Source organism: Pinus tabuliformis, chromosome 7 (assembly GCF_031772625.1).
Source record: "Pinus tabuliformis cultivar Carrire ecotype Pingquan chromosome 7, CPIR1, whole genome shotgun sequence".
Taxonomy (NCBI): domain Eukaryota; kingdom Viridiplantae; phylum Streptophyta; class Pinopsida; order Pinales; family Pinaceae; genus Pinus; species Pinus tabuliformis.
The window spans coordinates 1894558802-1894579900 of NC_142293.1; the positions used below are offsets into that span (position 1 = coordinate 1894558802).

The 21099-nt window shown below is 39.8% G+C and overlaps 1 protein-coding gene and 1 pseudogene across 1 annotated transcript in view; one reads left to right on the forward strand and one right to left on the reverse strand.

The window, feature by feature from the left end:
• The window catches only part of LOC149256035 (structural maintenance of chromosomes protein 4-like), a 217316-nt gene that overhangs the window by 130045 nt on the left and 66172 nt on the right, over positions 1-21099 (reverse strand). The gene's annotated exons all lie outside the window — the stretch shown is intronic.
• LOC149256036 (elicitor-responsive protein 3 pseudogene) lies at positions 635-1274 on the forward strand (annotated as a pseudogene).

The window sequence follows — 21099 nt, forward strand, 5'->3', positions numbered from 1 at the left end:
CGCCATTAAAGAATCAAGAAGGGTTTCGAGACTATGGTGGAGGGTTTTTTGAAACCCGCATTGAGATCGAGCTCCTTGTTTAAACCGGGGAGCGAGCTCAGAGACCTGACTTAGCTCGAAGGCGATGCAAACGGTTTAAATTGATCTGGCACTATGGTGGATTGGTTTGGTGCTGCGGTGTTGTGGCAAAGAACCCCGAATGCCTGCGTTTGACTGCCATCATTTGGATTATTTCGTAGTGTTTGGAGCAGAGGAGACCCTCATTGCAGACTGGTGCTCTATGGAGGAGATCTCGTTTCAATTCAAGTCCAGAAGTGCTGTGAAGACCGTGTTACACTCAAAGATGAGCCTATTCGGGGTTGCCGCAATGGGTGGACCTCCAGGTTTGGGCATTGACTTTGTCGCTGTAGAGATCAGAATTCTCTGGTAGGTGCCAAGATCCAACAAGGTTTTGATGTCGGTGCCAAGATCTGGATGGTATCTATATGTGCTGCTGAAATCTAATAGATATACATTGGTATTTTGAAATATTTGTTGTGTAGCACCATACAAGCGACAGGATCTGAAAAATTCTTGAAGCATTACCTTCTTTGGGCTCAGTGGATCGATAGAAGTACTTGAAATTGGTGCGCCCCCAAATCAGAAGATTGAAATATGCCGAAGGGAACATTGGAGGAACCGCTGGTCAGCGCCCAGGGGCTAGAGAACACTGATTTTCTCTGTCAAATGGACCCTTACTGCCTCATAAAAGGCAGAACTCAGCAACAAAAGAGCAGCGTAGCATCCAATGCAGGCAGGAATCCTGAGTGGAACGAGAAACTCATGTTTAATGTATCGGAAGGAGTTTCTGATCTCGTCATCAGAATAATGGACAAGGATACTTTCTCTGCCGATGACTTTGTTGGAGAAGCAAGTATTCCATTGGATGGAGTATTTGAGGCAGGGAGCCTGCCCCCTATTGCTTACAACGTGGTTCTGGCTGATTATACTTACTGTGGGCAGATCAAAGTAGGCCTCAACTTCATTCCCAAGACAGAAGAAGAGCTTGGCGGCCCTTGCGACGAAGAGGAGGATGATCTGGGTGGCTGGAAAGAAGGATACCTGTAACTAATCCCAAAATTTTGATGGAAACTTCTTCAGGATTTGCTAGAACATTTATTTGTTAATTGGATTGGTTATATTTATTGTAAAGAATTTCAATCAGGTTCCTTGAATTAGCATGTTGATATTTGTACAAACTTGCAAGAGTATTGGAATTATCGTGAAATGTCTTTCCAAGAACGGCGAGTGCAACAGCCTAGAGAAGACTCTTGAGGCCAATCTTGCGTCCGTTGGGCAGCTGCGGCACAAGAATCTGGTGTCGTTCAAGGGCTGGTGCTTTGAAGAACAAGAACTTCTTTTGGTTAACATGAAAGTTATTTTTTATTTCTTGGAATTATGGATAAAATTATTATGCCTTATTGAGCCTAGCTAACTCAATTTAGGTAAAGTTATTTTGTTAGAATTCGCGACTCTAACGAATGACAGGTTAAGCATGGAGTTCCAAGAAGTTATTTGACAAAGATGCCCAAGATGTGAACAATGAACAGATGAGGTAAAGCGGCAGTGACAACATTTATGATGGACAGCAAAATAAATGTTTGTTTGAGTTAGTGTGGTTTGTGGAATAAACTCCTTAACATGTTATAAGCAAGTCCAGTTGTTGTAATGGTCATTGTATGTACCCAGAAACTCCAAAATGTTGAATGAAATGTAAAAGGTATTTGAAAGTTCGTGGTGATCTTAAAACCACTTTGTAATGGATTGCCCGTGTGGCTGGTTGGTGGTGAGCCAGAAACTATCCATAGAGCCTTAGTGGCTACAGAATTTGCCCGAAGGTGGCACATTTAAGTTCCAGATTTGCCCGGTAGTGGTAGATCGGACTTGCCCGGAGGTGGCACATTTAAGTTCCGTATTTGCCCGGTGGTGGCAGATCGGACTTGCCCGGTGGTGGCAGAGCCTTAGTGGCTACAGGATTTGCCCGGTGGTGGCAGAGCGGACTTGCCTGGTGGTGGCATATTGCCTGAGTGGCTAACGTGTACGCGGCAGCTTTGTGCTCGTAGGAGTAGGTGGACTGCAGTAACACTTGGCTCACGGTCTCAGATATTGGTGTGTCTGAGCATAAGAGGGTTGGTGCACTTTTCTATCTGACAGTTGCGTCGAAAGGCGCAATCAGCGCAACTGTTTGCGATTGTTATTTGGACATGAATATTTGGCTTAGAAAGGCACTGATCTCTCTTTGTTTTTTGGAGGTTTTGTACATGCAATTCGCGTGATGGTGGTGGATTTGACTATCATGACAAGTAGTCATTAAGGGGGGGAGTTAGAAATAATTAATTCCTACTTGTCTATGGTTGTAATTCTCCATTTGAGGAGTTTGTTCCTACATAATAGGAATTTAGTTTCTCCTAGTTTAGTGTGTGGTTGAGAGAATCTCTCAACCACACTACTGTACGTCTAAGATAGGATTCCTATCTTGAGACTATTGATTGTATAAATATGTGTGTAATTTCCTGATTCAGATAATAGAGAATATATTGTTGTGTACAATTTTATCTCTAGCTTGCTGACTTCTTCCCAAAGACATATGTTGCACATATTTCATGGAACAGTCTACCTTGGACCCTTGCATGTTGGACATACTCACCTTGGAGCTTGACATGTGTTATTGGGAGTCAGAGGGGTTCTCATGTAGGCCTATCAATCATTTAGTTAAGTTGCTTGTCGGAGAATAGGTCCACTAGTTATTGTTGCCCTCCCTAACTTTCCACATAAATAAACAGAGTAGCAATCCCTTTTGCCATATTCGTTGTAGTTCACTAATGTAATCACCCACATCTGTTAGAGATGTAGGAGCTACAACAAACTAGTCTCATTGTACTCTTCTTCATTTGTATTTTCTCTCCTTGACTTATATGCTACCATTCTTGGAGTAAATTCAAGGGAGAGCTACAGTTAGGGCCTTGACATAACGATATAAAGAAATATGGCATTTGGAATAAACCATAGATGAGCAAAAGAGGCACTTTGTCAGAGATAATACTTATATTTAGAACCTAAACACATTAGAATATAGAAATAGACATATAATAAAAAGTTACTAATAACGTGATGTAATATGAAGCATTTAATATAGTAACTAATGTATTCGTTGTTTATTAGGTTTTTGAAGTTATGTCAATGTTACCAGACTTGGAATCAGCAATAGATTGGCGAGGCAAAAGAGCGGAGAGTTTTAATCGGATCAGGAAAAAATCGGTGAATTCAATAAATAAAGATATACACATATATTAAATTAAATTAACTAATTAATTAAAAAAAAACACTTTTTCATTGATATTCAATAAAGCCATGTCCAAACAATGCATAATATCAATAGATGTCCAAAATATCATGAATGAATAAGTATCTCATATATGTTATGAGTCCAAACATGATCCAAAGTACTGAGACCTGACTCATAACTGGTGATTACATAGAACCAGAAGCATCTGCTTCTAAAAGTTTACAAAATATTGCATACTAATCAACAAAAATTCAGTAACTAAGAGTCTAAGACTCTAAGAGTGAGAACTAGAAGCGATTCCACACACTCCTTCGCCCGCTTGACTCTCAAATTTCTCCAAGTCATGTAGGCTTAAAAGAGGAGCCTCCTCTAATTGGACACAGTCTGATGCATTTGTAGTTTGCAAATCTATCTCTTCAAGGTCGATTGGTGAATGATCCAAACCTGTCATTATCATGAGACATTGAAATAATGAAATGTGAATTAAAGTTTGATCTTTAAAGTTTAAACTTCAAAGTGGAAATCAGATTATTGTTAAGATATTCCGACACATATGAAATAATTAAGTATAACTTAGTTTAGTATATAGTTAGGTAAAGTGTGTTTCATTAGTATGTACTTTTTGCAACTTACAATCCGATGGTCACGATATGTTCTAGACATGAAGTGATCTGACGATTCATTCTCTCCTCGGTATTACTGACACTTGATCTGTGGCTTAACACCCTATTGGTCCATGATCTCTATTTAAAGAGCATGGAGGGTCATTTGTTAGGTGACCGTTCATGAGAGAAGCTTATGCAAATTTTCTCTCTTTTACATTAATAAATTGTCTAAAGTGGCCGCGTTAGCTTAGGCCGTGGACTGTTTCCCTCTTTGAGGATTTTAACTACATGAAGAATACTAGTGTATTGATTTGTGATCTGTTTGTGAGTGTTGTCCTTTGGTGTTCTATCTAAGGAACTTACCCTGTAAATTCCTACATGGTATCAAAGCTATTTGAGGGCCGCATCCGTTGGTGATCCAAATCCGAAGCCGGTACAACTGCATCCGATTGTCGTTTCCTAGATCTATTGTTTCTAACCGCTTTCGGGCCGAGAAGACTGCTCTATTGTGTTAGGAGCATCTGTTCCATTCAGGAACCCCTTTCGTTTCACGCAAAAAAGTCTCCAGTAGCCCTAGCTACGCCATTTTTAAGATCTGGAGGTATACAATCTTTATTTGCAATTATAATTATTTATCCCTCTATTTACTTCGGTTTATAGTCCTCTATAATTTTTTTTATTACCGGATCTATACCTTTCATTTTTGTTTATGCTCTTTGCCCCGTGATTCTGTGCGATCTGGGCAAACCAGAAACAGAAAGAAAGATTTTTCTCATGCGTATGCTCTTTTCTGTCGCGCCTTAGTGTGATCTTTGAAAAATCAGAAACATTCAAGAAAATATCTAGTTTTCGGCCAAATCTAACTTTAAGTTGTAAGGCTTGGATACTTTTGCTTCTTTGTTTGGTTTGTGTGGTTGTTTTTTTGTTTTGTAGGCAAAAAGGGGTTTTTCAAGTAAGCACGCACCCCAAAGCTTCAGTGAACAAAAAATTAAGTAAATTTAAAAAAAACAAAACAAAACAAAACAAAAAAACCCTTCCTCCTTTCCAACAATTACTAACCTTTTAAACTAGCTCATGTTGATTTGTGGTAGCATCGGATGTGCTCTAGCCATGAAAATAGGTGGAGAGGCTAAGGCACATAAGATTTCCAAAACCCAAAAATCGTTTTGGGAAATTCGATTCGTTTGGAGAGATATTAAAATAATTAATATTTTTGATGGAATTCCTAAGTCTAAACTTACGAAAATTAAAATATTAATGGGTATTAATGTAAAACTAGGTGAGAAGGTTCTAAATGAAAAGGATCAAGCCAAATCTAATCTTAAACGGTTGATTAGGGACTTAATCTCGGTCGTTGAAGACTCAACAGGAAAAGTATAAGAGAAGGCTTGAGGGTCAGTGGGAGATACACCAACAGATACTCAGTATCTCAAGGAAAATCGATTCTCAAAGAAAAGGAGATCGATCTCAAAGGGAGAGTTCTAGGGTGGAGGAAGAGGGGGGTTTAGCAGCAGTCAGGTGTTGATTTGGGGTAGCATCGGATGTGCTCTAGCCATGAAAATTGGTGGAGAGGCTAAAGCACATGAGATCTCTAAGACCCATAAATGGTTTGGGGAAATTCTAACCGGTTCGGGAGATATTAAAATAATTACTATTTTTAATGGAGTTCCTAAGTCTAAACTTACGAAAAATAAAATATTAATGAGTATTAATATAAAACTGGGTTACAAGGTTCCAAAAGTCATGGATCAAGCCAAATCTAATCTTAGTCGTTGATTAGAGATTTAATCTTGGTCGTTGAAGAACCAACGAGAAAAGTATAAGAGGAGGCTTGAGGGTCAATTGGAGAACACAACAAAGTGATCAGTCATTCATTTTGTTAGAGCGAGGTCGCTAGGCAAATTTGAATCAGTGATCAGCAGCGAGGGGCAGTGAGTACGAGGCAGAGAGGCAGGGACAATACGAGGAGACCAGCACAGAAGAGGAGAGAACTAGAGCAGCAGTTAGTCCAAGCTACGCAAAGCCAAGAGAGACTGCACCATCCACGCAGAGGGCAGAGGGAGTGACGCAAAGGCTCCCAGAGGCTGCGTAGTGCCTCAAAGGGCTGACGCAGAGAGTCCTGGGGCTGATGCAGGTCAGCAGGAGGTTGACAGAGAGGCTAGATGGGCAAGCGTTGAGTTTCAGTTGTGCCGGAGAGGGTTTTGTGGGACAAGTTTTTTGAATACCTGTTTCCAAATATAGAGGTATTGTTACCGTGTATTTTTTTCTCTGTCGGGTGAGCCGGATTAGGCACCCTGTTGTACTCAAATAAACTACATAACAATACAACCCTCAGAATAGTTGCATCGTTTTTCCCACATTGGGTTTTTCGGGGACATTGGTCCAAAATAACGGTGTCACTTGTGTGCTTGTTTTCTTTCAGTTGATGATTTGTAGATGTTGATATTGTACTTGTGTTTATTTTCAGTATTTACATGGTAAATAACTTGTTAAGTAATTAAACAAGTAGGTGAAATAAACCAAATAGTAGAGGAAGAATTTCTAATGGGTTAGACTTAGAAATTCCAACATCAAGGAGCTCAGAAGAAGTGACGCAGGGACTCTGAGAGACAGTGCAGAGGGAGACACAGATCATAGAGGCGCAGGGATGACGCGGAGAGGGACCAGAGCTGCGCAGAGCCACGCAAAAAGACGCGAGGCCGACACAGTAGAGAAAGGAAGCTCTCCAAGGTGTCAAAAAGTCTTGGATAAAAGTCTCAGGTGTTTTCTCCCAGTGTCTATGTAAATTTCTCTGTAAAAACGATTATTGTTGAAGATTAATGAAACCCTCCTCTGTTGCACCGGTTTTGCCGCATTGGGTTTTGCCGCATTGGGTTTTTCCGGGGACAATTGTCCAAAAATCATTGTGTTGATCTGATTGATTCTTGTGCATGTATTTGTTTCTGTATAATGGCGTGATATCTGCAGTAGAATTTATTTTAATATTTACTTAAGGGATTTCATAAATAACTTATTGGGGATAATAAGTAGGTGAAATAAATCAGTTGATGCAGTAATAGTAATAGGTGAAATAAATCAGTTGCTACCAGAAGGCGTTGAGACACATGAGAAGAAATCTAATGTATGCAAATTAAAGAAAGCCTTGTATGGGCTCAAACAGGCACCTACAGCATGGTATGATCAAATTAATAGCTACTTGCAGAAGATGGGGTTCGTCAAGAGTGATGCAAATCCCAATCTCAACTATCTAGTTGAAGAGAATGAGCCTCTAGTCCTAGTATTATATGTGGATGATCTCTTCCTGACAGGATCATCCAGGCTCATCAAGGACTGCAAGAAGAATCTAGCCACAGAATTCGACATGAAGGATTTGGGACAAAAGCATTATTTCCTGGGGTTGGAAGTTTTGCAGCAGAAGGGTGAGATCTTACTTGGACAAGCGAGATATGCTACAGAAACCCTAAAGAGATTCAGAATGCAGGACTATAGGCCTATAGATACTCCAATGATCACCAATTGGAAGAAAATTGATGCATCAGAAGATAAAGATGTTGATCCCACCTTGTACAGGCAGCTCATAGGATCCCTGATGTATGTGGTCAATACCAAGCCAAACATATGTTACGCTGTCAACACCCTCAATCAGTTCATTGTGGAACAAGGAACAGTAGAGCATGGACTATTGTACACCAGAGGCAATGACATCAGGTTCAGTGGGTTCACTAATGCAAATTGGCCTGGAAGTTTAGTAGATCGGAAAAGTTACCACTGGATACTGTTTCAACATTGGATCGGGGATGACTTCCTGGTGCAGTAGGAAACAGAAATCTGTAGCTCTGAACTCAGTTGAAGCAGAATAAAGAGTCGCTAGCACAGCTTCCTGCGAAACCATATTGCTTAGAAAATTGCTTGTGAACCTATTCAGTAGAAGGATGGATGCGACCAGGATCATGTTGATAATCAGAGTTTCATCAAGCTCTTTGAGAATCCAGTATTTCATGATCGGTCGAAGCACATTGATATCAGGTGTCACTTTGTCAGGGAGTGTGTCCAACGAGGAGCAGTACAGTTGAGCTACACTCCTACAGGAGAACAAGTGGCTGACATCCTCACCAAGGTCGTAGGAAGAACAAAGTTCGTTTATTTCAGGAACAAGATGGGGATGGTAAAGAATCCATTTCAGTAGCAAAAATGGATAAGTGTCAGATGTTGCAGTGCAGCAGTTAGTAGTGCTATGGGCAGCATGGGCAACATATGGAGAGGGAGCTGCAGTACAGATGTAGCAATGGTAGTGGCAGTGTCATGGGCAGCAGTACAGAAAGCAGTAGTGCAGATGGTGTGAGGCATCAAGCCAAGCATCAGAACAAGTACCAATGCGGAAGGATCAGTTTGATGTTTCAACGATGGAGCATTACTAGAGCACATTCCTTGCTAAGAGGGAGTGTTGATTTGTGGTAGCATCGGATGTGCTCTAGCCATGAAAATTGGTGGAAAGACTAAGGCACATAAGATCTACAAAACCCAGAAATCGTTCAGGGAAATTCCATCCGGTTGGAGAGATATTAAAATAATTACTATTTTTAATGGAGTTCCTAAGTCTAAACTTAGAAAAATTAAAATATTAATGGGTATTAATATAAAACTGGGTGAGAAGGTTCTAAATGACAATGATCAAGCCAAATCTAATCTTAGCCGTTGATTAGGGAATTAATCTCGGTCGTTGAAGACTCAACAAGAAAAGTATAAGATGAGGCTTGAGGGTCAGTTGGAGATACACCAGCAAATACTCGGTATCTCAAGAAAAATCAATTCTCAAAGAGAAGGAGGTCGATTTCAAAAGGAGAGTTGCAGGGTGGAGGAAGAAGGGGGATTCGCAACAGCCAGGGAGCACCGAGGAAGTGACGCAGGGACTCTGAGAGATAGCACAGAGGGAGACACAGATCAGAGAGACGCGGGGATGACGCAAAGAGGGATCAAAGATGTGCAGAGCCACGCAAAATGACGCAGTAGAGAAAGGAAGCTCTCCAAGGTGTCAGAAAGTCTTGGAGAAAAATCTCAGGTGTTTTCTCCCAATGTCTATGTAAATTTCTCTGTAAGAGCGATTGTTGTTGAAGATTAATAAAATCCTCCTCTGCTCCATCAGTTTTTCCGCATTGGGTTTTTCTAGGGACAATTGTCCAAAAATAACTATGTTGATGTGATTGATTCTTGTGCATATATTTGTTTCTGTATAATGGTGTGATATCTACAGTAGAATTTATTATAATATTTACTGAAGGGATTTCAAAATAACTTATTGGGGATAATAAGTTGGTGAAATAAATCAGTGGTTGTAGTAATAGAATTTTTGTTTAGAAATTTTTACAGCTCACTTGGTCTAAAGTTACTTTCTGAGAATAGAGGTCTTGGGTTCAAGTCTTTCTTTTTGTTGAATTATTTTTTCGAAAAGCACATGTAACTTATGTTTTAAAGTTACTTTATGTAAAAGTGTTCTCACCCATTATAAAAAGTGAGTTATTTACAATTCTAAAGTCACTTTATCTTTTATTTAAGTTACAATTTGGTGGATAGTTCATAAAGTACCATTGTAAAAGTGACTTTAACTTATTTATAAAAATGTGTCACATAAAGTAATCCTTTTTTAAAAGTAAGCTAATTAGATTAAGTTTGGAAAGGGGGGGGGGGGATTTAATATAACAATATCATCAACTTCCAAACATTCACGTGGTTCATTGACATCTTCAACAACTTTTCTTCAAAAAGCCATAACTTCTTCATCTGGAAAGTCGTTTTTAGAGCTGCTTTTTTTAATCTGCCTAATTTTTCGAGATCTTTCCATTTGAACGCTTAGTTTCAGCATATACAGCTTCAGTTTCTTTTAAATGCCTAGTTATTCTTGACAACAACAACTACTTCCAACGGCTATCCTACATGGTGGATTTACTTAGAAGTAAAGCTCTTTATATAATAGCCTCAGGCCAAGAGTCTAAACCTCAAGATGAAGATAAGCAAGCCAAATGGTAAAATAAGCAAGATCAAGCACGTGGGTTGATAGGGATGTCTATTTCTCCAGACCTTAAATTCCATATCATAGAAATTGATACCCCCGATGAAGCAATGAAAAAGCTCAGTAATGTTTTTGGAATTAAAAATGAAATTAGAGCCCATCAACTTGAAAATGAGTTGCTTACGTTGGACCCCAATAATTTTTCTTCCATTGAAGATTTTTTGTCCAACTTCAGGACCCTTAGACTTCTCTTGGAAAGTGTTAAGATTAACAAAGAAGAGGGTAGCCTTATCTATTCCATTCTTACTAAGTAGGACCAGCCTACTTTGTGTTTGTTTCCACCTTCCATTCTACTAGAGAAGCCTTTATTTCTTAAGGACAAGCCTACAAGTCCCCCTCTTTTGATGCTTTTGTGATTCTTTAATAAGAGAGGAGGAAAAACTCTTACATCTTGGTCTTCTTAATACTGGAAACTCTTCTAAGAAAACCTTAGCAGCCCCGCAATAACCAAGTTCAAAGTGTTGAAGTTTCTAAGATTACTTAGTTAGAAACCCTCCATGCACTTTATCTGATTTATTCCTACCTACTTGTTATTTTCCTTAACAAGTTATTTACAATGTAAATACTGAAAATAAACACTAGTGCATGCTCAACATATTACAGATCGGCAACTAAAAGAAACAAGAACAAACACACCATTATTTTTGGATTAATGTCCCCGGAAAAACCTAATGTGGGAAAACCAGTGCAGCTATCTGAGGGTTTTCTTATTAAACAATATCAGAGTACAACCTGGGTGTCGAAACTGGCCTACCCAACAGAGAATTTCCTAGCAGTAATACCTCTCAATTTCTGACAAATCTACTGGTTGAAACCCCGAATAATCCTTCCATCAACTACTCAGCACCAATCTGCCCCAAAAACCCCAACGTCTGCCCAAATAGTACAAGAAGAATTTCTAATGGGTTAAACTTAGAAATTCCAACAGTTGGAGTCCCAACAAAAAGATATAAGAAGGGATCAATATGGTGATTGAGAACACACAAGAGACACTTGGAGAATTCGATTTTCCAGAGTAGCAACAATCAATTGTCGGAGTGTTTGAGCTTCAATGAGGAAGCAAAGACAATGAGGGGCAGGGACAGTGATCCGGAGGAAGTTTTCCAGATCCGAAGTGGCAACAGCAAGGAGGTCGAGTTATTCCCAGTAAGGCAGTGCAGAAGATTACACAGTTGCTTCAGAAAAGCAATTTGATTTAGCTAGACGAAAAATCAATTCAACTTCCAGAGGTCGGGAAAGTCTTCTAGAGGGCTGGAGAATCAATTTACTCAGCAAAGACAGCCAAAACGTCTTCATCAGAGGCACTTACAAGCTTAGACGTCGAAGGGTGTGCACAGAGGCTGACGCAGAGGGTCCAGGAGGACGAATTTTCTAAAGGGAAGTTGTGTCAGCCTTGCTTATGGAAGATGGGAAATTCCGTTAAATAATTTTGGCCAAATTTTCTTGTTGTTTGGATTGACAGCTGAGCATCCATAGATTGTACTCAGATTTCACTACAGCATAGTAATAATACCCTCATCTGCTGCACCGATTTTCCCAAGTTGGGTTTTTATGGGGACCATTGTCCAAAAATAACAGTGTCATTTTTTTATTAGTTTCCATCGTTATTATTTCCGCAGTATTTTATTTGTGAAGGTTGCAGTGTGATTAATTCAGTGTTTGTCGTAGCAAATAAATTATTAAAATTAATTAACAATTAGAAGAATAATTTTCGGTCGCTGCAATAAGATTCCAGTTGTGAAATTTTCACAGGTATCAAAGTGTGAGTGATCAGTCAAGAAGCTCAAAAGCGGAGAAGGGAATTTCATTGTTCAATGGAAACAGCAGGCCGAAATTCCTAGAGGCAGCGCAATCCATTGACTGCAGGCCAAATTGCTGGGGCAAAAATTCGATTCTCAGTTGCAGGGTTACAAAAATGTTGAGTTGCCTGAGTTGATTCCAGCAATCAGAGGGTGCAGCAGTAGCTCAGTTTTTCGTTGAGCATATTTCTTGGTTGGACGCAGAGGGTTTTGTAGCAACAGAATCAACGTCGGGTGGAAGAGAAAAGCACACATAGCAGAGGGAAAATTTCTCTCAAGGAACTTCGTGTCTCAGGAGTTCGATTTTTACAAGCAAATTGGCAGTAGCAGCTTACAGATTTGCTCACTCCAGAAGGGAGTGCGTATAACAAAGCAGTATCCAAGCAGAAGGAAAGAGGGAGTTTTCGACTTCGTCAAAGATGGCCACTAGAGGGCTTAGAGATAAGGATAGCTTGGATGGTGCTTCCATCTATGTCATCTAAAAGGCTAGGATGTCCTTCCTTCTAGATGAACATGGCCTGAAAGCCTACATAGATAATGTGGTGGCAGTTCCCCAAGATGCAGATCAGCTGAAGGAATACAAGAAGGAAATGGCGCGAGCGAACAAGATTATTTTGGATGGAGTTTTAGAGCACATAATCTCGCATATTTCTGGCAAGAATACTGCCAAGGAAATGTGGGTAGGTCTCTCCACACTATACGAGGGTACTTCCGAGTAGCAAAAGACGTTCCTGGAAGAAAAGTTGAGATGCATTAGGATGCAGAAGGTAGAATGCATAGATCCCTTTCTCACTAGGATTCAGGAGGTCCGAGACAAGCTTACAATTGTTGGGGCAGCGTCTCAACCATCAAAGCTAGTGAGGTTGGCACTGAACAATGTCTCTGAGGATTGGCAGGTCTTTGTCCAAAGTATATTAGGTAGAGACTGTGAAAATTCCTAGATCTAACAATCTCAGGAATTCTACTACAACCAGTTGAATCTACTTCACTTAGATTGTAAATTATGTTACAAACTTATTTCAGATTTCTTCTTGAAATATTGAAGCAAATTACTGAAGCAGCTTACACATAATTAAATATGATTCTAAAACATGGAAACTGAGCAAGGAAATACAAACACATAGAGCACCATTATTTTTAGACAAATGTCCCTGGAAAACCCAATGCCGGAAAACCGGTCCAGCAACTCTAAGGGTTTTATAATTTATTATTATGCAGGAGAAATTCTGAGTACAATTCTAGGATGCTCAACTAGCAATCCGATACAAAGAGAAAACTGAAAAAAAGAGAGGTGAAATGATCTCACCTTGTCAATGGAGAATCAGTGACTGATCCTGTTGACTTGGAGGCTTTGTGTAACCCTCTATGTGGCCTCTGTGCAGAACTACATTACTCCCTACAGTTTTTGTGTCACCCCTCCTCAATATTACACTGCATCTCCTCTGGATCCTCTGTTGGCTGAGAATTGACCTTCTGCCTCCCGGACTCACACCCTGGCTTCCAACAACTGAATTTCAACTTCCCAGAGCAAGAAACTCGACTTCCCCTCAAGGATTGTGCTGCCTCTGCGTCAGCACAGCGTGGTTCAGTGTCAACCTTCCTGTAGACGTCTTTTTGACCTTTCTCTGCCTCGTACTCTCCGAAAATTCCTCCTTCCAGATTCTCACTGCCCCTTTGCTGCAAGAAATCCCCTCAATCAATTTTTCCTCCTAACAACTTCTCACTTCAGAAAAATCGATATACTTGATCTCTCAGTGTGTTTTCCAAATGACCCTCAAGCCCCTTCTTAGATCTTCCTATTGGACAACCAACGGCCTAGATCAAATCATAATCAAAGGCTGAAATCATTTTGGCTTGATTTGTGTCTTTTTCGAGAAGTTTCACCCACGACTAGATTAATACCCATTAATATTTTAATTTTCCTAAGTTTAGACTTAGGAACCCCATTAAAAATATTAATTATTTTAATAAAATCACTTTTGGTTGGAATTTCCCAAAACACTTTTTGGGTTCTTTGGAATACATGTGCCCAAGCCTCCTTGCAAAATTTGAGGCTTAGAGCACATCCGATGCTACCCCAAATCAACAAAGACATGCTACCAGGATGGGACAAGCAGAAGAAGCAGGACCAGGTGGCAACACACGCTGAGATAGATAGGTTGTCCTCTAGGTTGGAGGAAGACTTCGCGATGATGGCAGCCATACCTCCAGGAGTGAGGTGGGGTGACTTGGAGTTGTAGCCCCAGAGAGCTACAAAGATTGGGCAAGGTCCTTAAGGAGTTCATCTCATGGATCATTACCTGGTTACGGGGGGGCCCACAGTATTCAGTAGCAGGATGGATCAGTGACAGTCGATGCAGTCAGTACGAAAGTGACAATTGCAGACTAGAAGTAGTCAAATGCTAAGGAGTGCAGTGCAGTGTTCACAATAGAGCAAGTGACCCAGTGCAGAATTAGCAACAGCGCAGAGTCTTCAGTGACAGTGTTGATGCTAGTAGTAGTCAGAGACTTGGGAGCTAGATGCATCGTACTAAACACAGCTGACTCAATATTTTGAATACTTCTCAGTTGCAGTTGCAGCAGCAGCAGATGAGAGGTAGTTGCAGTGCAAATGCAAAGTTGGCAGCAGTAAGGCAGTGTCAACAGTAACAGAGACCCAACATCATAGTTGCACAGTGGTTGGTGGGTAATATGGCCAGACATCAACAACGTGAATGAACGTGATACAGAGAAAAGGTGTTGTGGAAGGATGTGCAATTCTATAGAGAACACAATCCTCGCTAAGAGGGAGTGATAGTTTTTGTAGCATCGGATGTGTTATAGCCACAAAATTTGGTGCAGAGACAAGAATACATGAGCTCTCCAAAACCCAGAAATGTTTCTGGAAATTCCACCTAGAGATGACTTAATTAGATTATTAACCAATTTTTTAATGTTTCTTAAGTCTAAACTTAGGAACATTGGTTAATTAATCAGAATTGATAAAGTTAAGGTGAGAATTCTCTAGAAACTCACACAGATCAATACAAAAATTATTTGAGCCGACAATTAAGATTTAATCTTAGTTGTTGGAGTCGAAACAAGAAGATACAAGAAGGGGTCAATGTGGTGATGGCGAACACACCAAAGACACTTGTAGAATTTGATTTTCCAAAGTATTAGCAGTCAGTTGCCGGAGAGTTCGAGCTTCAGTGAGGAAGCAGAGACAGTGAGGCGCAGGGAGAGTGATCCGAAGGAAGTTTTCCAGATCCGGAGTGTCAGCAGCAAGGAGGTCGAGTTATTCCCAGTGAGGCAGCATAGAGGATTGCGTAGTTGCTTCAAAAACGTAATTCGATTTAGCTGGAGGAAAAATCAATTCAACTTCCAAAGGTCGAGAAAGTCATCCAGAGGGTTGGAGAATCAGTTTACTGAACAAAGACAAGTAGAACGACTTCATCAAAGGCAATTATGGGCTTAGACGTACAAGGGTTTGCACAGACACTGACGCTGAGGGTCCAGGAGGACGAATTTTTGAAGGGAAGTTGTCTCGGGGTTGCTTGTGGAACAAGGGAAATTCCCTTAAATAATTTTGGCCAAATTTTCTTGTTGTTTAAATTGCCAATTGGGCATCCAGAGATTGTACTCAAATTTCACTGCTCCATAATAATAAAACCCTCACTACTGCACTGGTTTTCCAAAGTTGGGTTTTTCCAAGGACAATTGTCCAAAAAAAACGTTGTCGTTTTTATTATTTGTGTGCTAGAATTTTCTTAGTTTCCAACGTTATTATTTCCACAATATTTTATTTGTGAAAGTTGCAATGTGATTTATTCAATATTTGTCTTAGCAAATAAATTGTTAAAATTAATTAACAATTAGAAGAATAATTTCCAGTTGCTGATAGGATTCCAGTTGTGAAATTTTCACGTACACATCGAAACGCTGCGAAAATAGAAATAAATAGTTGAGCCATTTTATTAGTCAGAGCACACAAGTAGGTAGGAACAATGGAACCTGGGCTTGCTATGCAAGCTATGCAAAGTTGCAAACCCCAGGTGGTACAACTATGATATGGAGGAAATACTGGTCCAATCTAGAATTGCGCACTATCCCAATAATTTTGTTGTTGGTTGTTGAATAAAACTAGAATGTTTGTCCTAAAGAGTGCTCGAAATAAGCTGAAATTTTGCGGGTGGTCTCCTCGCTAGAAACATAGAAAAACCCAGAAAAATATCACGAACCCAAATGGTAGAATGGCTCGCCCAAAATAACTGCGCCCTACTCCATAAACATTGTTGTTGTCGTTGGACCTGGTCTAGAATTTTTTCCCTCAGGAGTGCTCAGAAAATTATGTAAAATTAATCCCAGACTCCTCTCACCAAACCCACAAAAATCTAGAAAGGGCTTGCGCTAAATCCACCGACCACAGGCAACCCCAACAAGTTTGTGTGGCTCTAACAGTCAACCAGTGCAAGCTACAAGAGAAATAATTGTTGAAGAATGCCCCAAAAATCCTTGTTGGGATGATCTCTCCAATTCCTATAATAAACTCCTCTGGAAATCCTTTTTTCTCCTTGCCCAACTCCCCTCAACTTATATCCTCTCTATGTCTGCATAGCCTCTCTAGCAAACCCTTGCACATGACAAAAATGGAGCCCTCCAGTACTCTAAAATGCCTCTCTCCCAACCATGCAATAACACTGCAAAATCTCTGGTAGAAAGGAGGGAAATCCCTACCAATCCTCTGGTGTTCTACTCCTCGATGGTTGGTCTCCACACAAGCGATTTGAATTGCTTTTGTGCCCTGGGTGAAGCACGCACCAACTGAAGATGATCTGCAATTTTGGCTCAATGAAAACCTAGGATGGACTTTCCAATTTATCTCCTAAGGTGAAACTTGAAGTTCGTTGAAGATAGAGGTGGAATTCCCGCTTGAAAATTCCTTGTGTTGAACAGCACGGATTGTCTTGGCTAAGCAGCTCAAGAGAACTAATGTTGAATTATAAAATGACCAAAGATCCCAGGAGTGAGGTGATCAAGCTCTATTTATAATTTGTTTGCCTCCTCTCTCCTTTGTGGTCTCTATTTTGGGTTGAATCCACGGACCTCTGGTTACCCCAACAAGTGCATGTAGCTCTAACAGCTAGCTAGTGAGAGCTACAAGAAAAATAATTGCTGAAAAATATCTCGAAAATCTTTGTTGGGAATATCTCTCCAATTCTTGTATAAACTCCTCTGAAAACCCTTATTCTCCTAGCCCAACTCCCCTCAACTTCTCTCCTCTCTATCCATGTGCAACCTATCGAGTAAACATTGTGCATGCCAAAATTGGAGCACTCCAACTCTCTGAAATGCCTCTCTCCCAACCCTGCAATAACAGTGCAAAATCTCCGGTTAGAATGGAGGAAAATCCCTGCAACTCCTCCAGTGTTCTACTCTTTGATAGCTAGTATCCACACAAGCCATTCAAACTGCTTTTGCACCCTGGGTGAAGCACACACCAGCTGAAGATGATCTACAATTTTGGTTCCATGAAAACTCAACATGGACTTTCCAATTTCTCTCCTAGAGTGACACTCGAAGTTGACCGAATATGGAGGTGGAATTCTCGCTCGAAAATTCCTTATGCTAAACAACACGAGTTGTCTTGGCTAAGCAGCTCAAGATAACTAATGTTGAATTGTAAAATGACCATAGATCCCAAGAGTGATGCCCTCAACCTCTATTTATAATTTGTTGGCCTCTTCTCTCCTTTGTGGTCCCCACTCTCTCGCTCTCCTACTCTGCACCCCTTTTCTCTTGGTGGCCCCTCTCTCCAAATCTGCACCTATTCTTTCTCCTCCTCTTCTCACTAGTGCAAGTTGCCTCCTTTGGGTCAGACTCTCTCTCCTTGTGGCCCCACATTCCACTAAGGCTGTGATTTTCCTTTTTTCCTCCTAAGTCCCAATGTCAAAAATGTCTCATCTTTCCAAAATCGTCTCTAATGTTGAAAATCAAAATTGGGGACATTACAGAGCAACAACGTGATTCTCGGCATGTTTCCTGAGCATATTCCAGCGTTCTATTTAGGGAGTGTTGACCCCTACTGGTCAACTACCCATGCAGTGCACCCCGTTTTTTCTTGACAGAAAGAAGCAGCACCTGATCAGCATGTCCGTGCCATCCTGCCATCATCAGCAGTTTGATCTTTTTGTTTGTAAACTCAGTCTGCATGTATTAACTGTAAATAATCTTAGCAGACATGAAGTCATGTATGTAATTTGCCTAGGTGGACCTAACTTTCTGATGATAATCTACGTCCCGGAAGGTTTTTTGTCTCACCGATCCACGGATCGGCAGAGTTTTCCTTCAAACCTGACCCCAAAGCCGGGATTGATTTTGTCATTAGAACTTTAGGAGAATCCTAGTGTGTTGATCTGCTAGATTATCGTTGTGTCGCAGAGCTGGGTGTTTTGTGAGGGTCTGTATTAAATGGGTTTGTCCCTTAAGATGTAATTTTGTAAAAGTCATAATGTAATGTGTCCTGAGGGTCGAGAAATGTTTAAATCCCCTCATGAGTCCTAAGTCCTAGGTCCTAGGTCCTAGGTGATGTTTCCGAAGGTTTAGTTCAGTAATCCATTTTAAAATGAATTAAAAAATTTAAAAATGAATAAAAATAATAAAATAATGAAAAATAATAAAAAATTAAAAAATCAAGCAAAAACCCTAACTAATAAAATAATAATATTTTAAGTTAATAAATCGACGGATGAGATCAAGAGATGTCTTGATCCTCATCAACGGTCGAGATCATTTCTACATGGATCACTTGAACTAGCCGTTAGGATCATTTCCTTTATATAGGGTCTTAGGGAGTCATTTGAGATCATCTGATCTGTGAGTCTGTACTGAAAAAGCTCTCTTGTAATCTGATTTTCTGGTTAATAAAAAGACTTTGGGGTCCAAATCGTGCTGGTGTTACTCTCTGGGATTGCTGTGAGATCTTTAATTTTCTGCATATTTCAGTTTTTAGCCGTTAATCATAGCTTGTTTTTTTTAAGAGTAGTGTGAGCACAGGTATCTTGTTCACCTGCTAGGGTTTGAGGGCTGCTAGGGTTTCTGAAATAATGGCAGGTATCTCCATTATTTTCTGAGATCTAGCAGCACTCTTTCTCTCTGTGCTGATGTTTGCTTGAGGTGTGCAGGAAAACCTTTCTGAAGGAAATTGTGGGCGTTTGGGGAAGTTCTAGGCTGAACCAGCCGACTCCCACAGGCTTTTCGATGCAGAGCCCAGCTGATTGTTCCCTGGGTTAATCATTAAGAGTTTCTTTTCTGTTTTACATTGAGAGATTTTCTTTCTGTTCACAGTGAAGTTCAAAATTTCTGATAATCTGAAAAATTTCTGTATTTATGGCTAAATCTGGCTGTTAAGGGGCCAAGTCTGTACATCAATCAATTAGCTGTTCTAGGGTTTTCAAATTTTTGTTTTATTCAGTCTTCACTAGGGTTCTGTGTTTCTTTTGCAGGTATAGAGTTTTGTCCTTGCAAGACCGCCATCAGACTTCTTGCCAACGCAGTCTTATCCCTTCCCCTTTGTATTATCAAAATTTCTGAGCATACCTGACGTGGGTAGAGATCGGGCGTGGCTGGAAAATATCAGGACTCCGACAAATCTATATGTGTACACGCAGACAGCAAAGATATAGTGTGAGATCGCTGAAAGACGGCGTGACTACTCGACGGATTGTCTGAAAACACACTTCTTCTCTTCGAGCCCGTCGCGTTAGGTGCCGTCGTCCCATTCATTGTTATATTCTTCATGCATAAAATGAATAGACGGCTGTAGGCACGATTTTATGGTAACGTCTCAGCTCCTTTTTTTTTGAAGAAAGACGTGACTGCACCAGCGTGAGGAAATTTTCTTTTTCGTGGGCATCTTGTGTGTCTGCGTTACCAGTCAGCGAGATTTGCAGTTTTAAGTGCCTTATTCAAGCCGCCAACAGTCACAAATTCTGGTAAGGCCGCATGAGGTTTCATGGCCTGAGCCCATCGTTGCAAGCGTCGTGCGTGGAGGTATTTCCGCCATAGTCACCGTCAATCCAGGTATCCATTTCGCTACGTCCGCAGGTAATCTCCAATCATCCGGGCCAGGTAAATTCCGTTGTAAAGTCTGCGGGTTGTGAATGAAGTCCAAGCATCACGCCATAGGGTCACTGCGTATTTCCCTGAGCATATATCTTTTGTAAAAGGTTTTGACATGGTTCTCATTTTGGATGCGTTCCGCTGTCTTAGTCTCGTTTTACTTTGCTCAGTCGTAGGTTTATGTCTTAGGTTTTGTGATTTATGCTTTAGGTTTTGGATCTTAGATTTAAAATTTAGGATTAAAATTTAGGATTAGTCTATAGTTTTATTTGTTTAGCTTTAAATCATATAAAATGAAAAAAAATACGATTTGCCTTTTTAACCATAGGTTTGTTTAATATAGATTTTAATGTATAGCGTAGGTTTTAAGTTTTAGCTTTAAGTTTTTTTTTATGGTAGTTTAATTTTAATCTTAGTTTAGTTTTATTTTTTATGTTTTAGATTTTAAACTTCATTTTTATGATTTTAAAAGGAAATAAAAATAAAAAAGATTTTATTTAGTTGTTTTAGACTTAGGTTCATTTTTGGTATAGTTAATTTTTTTTTTTAGGAGTTTAGAATAGCTTTTAATTTTATGTTCTAGATTAAATTTTAATTAGATTTTAAATTTTTGTTTTATTTTGGTTTTTTTTCAAAAAAAATAATAAAATAAAAAATCCAAAAAATATTTCTTAAAGGGTCTTTTTAGGGTTTAGGTTTAGATTTAGAATTTTGGCTTTTTTTTTAGTATAATAAAAAAAAAAAAAAAAAAAAAAAAAAAAAAAAAAAAAAAAACTTTGAAAAAATATAAAAATTTTGTGGAAAATTATTTCCAGATTCAGTTGTTTGCATGTTATTATCTTTCATACTGAGATCTAAATTTTTCAAGCCGAGATGCGAAATTGATATCTAGTTAATGGTTTATGATTCGTGGTGGTTTAAAGCATTCATCTTTCTAAATTTTCAGTTGCCAGATATCGTTTTGAGCATTATGATTTAACTGATGACAAATGATTGTTGTTCACGGTTAACGTTTTTATTTCATTTAACAAGTAATCATTTCATTAAAAAATCTCTTAAGGCACTGGTCTTTTAACTTCAAATCCATTTTAGTGCTATCGTGTCTCGTGTCTCCCAACCAACTGGTCGACAGTTGGTCTCATCATCTCGCAGGGTCTACCCCCCTTAGCCGCGGGAGACGGGCTTAAACGGAGGGATTGGGGA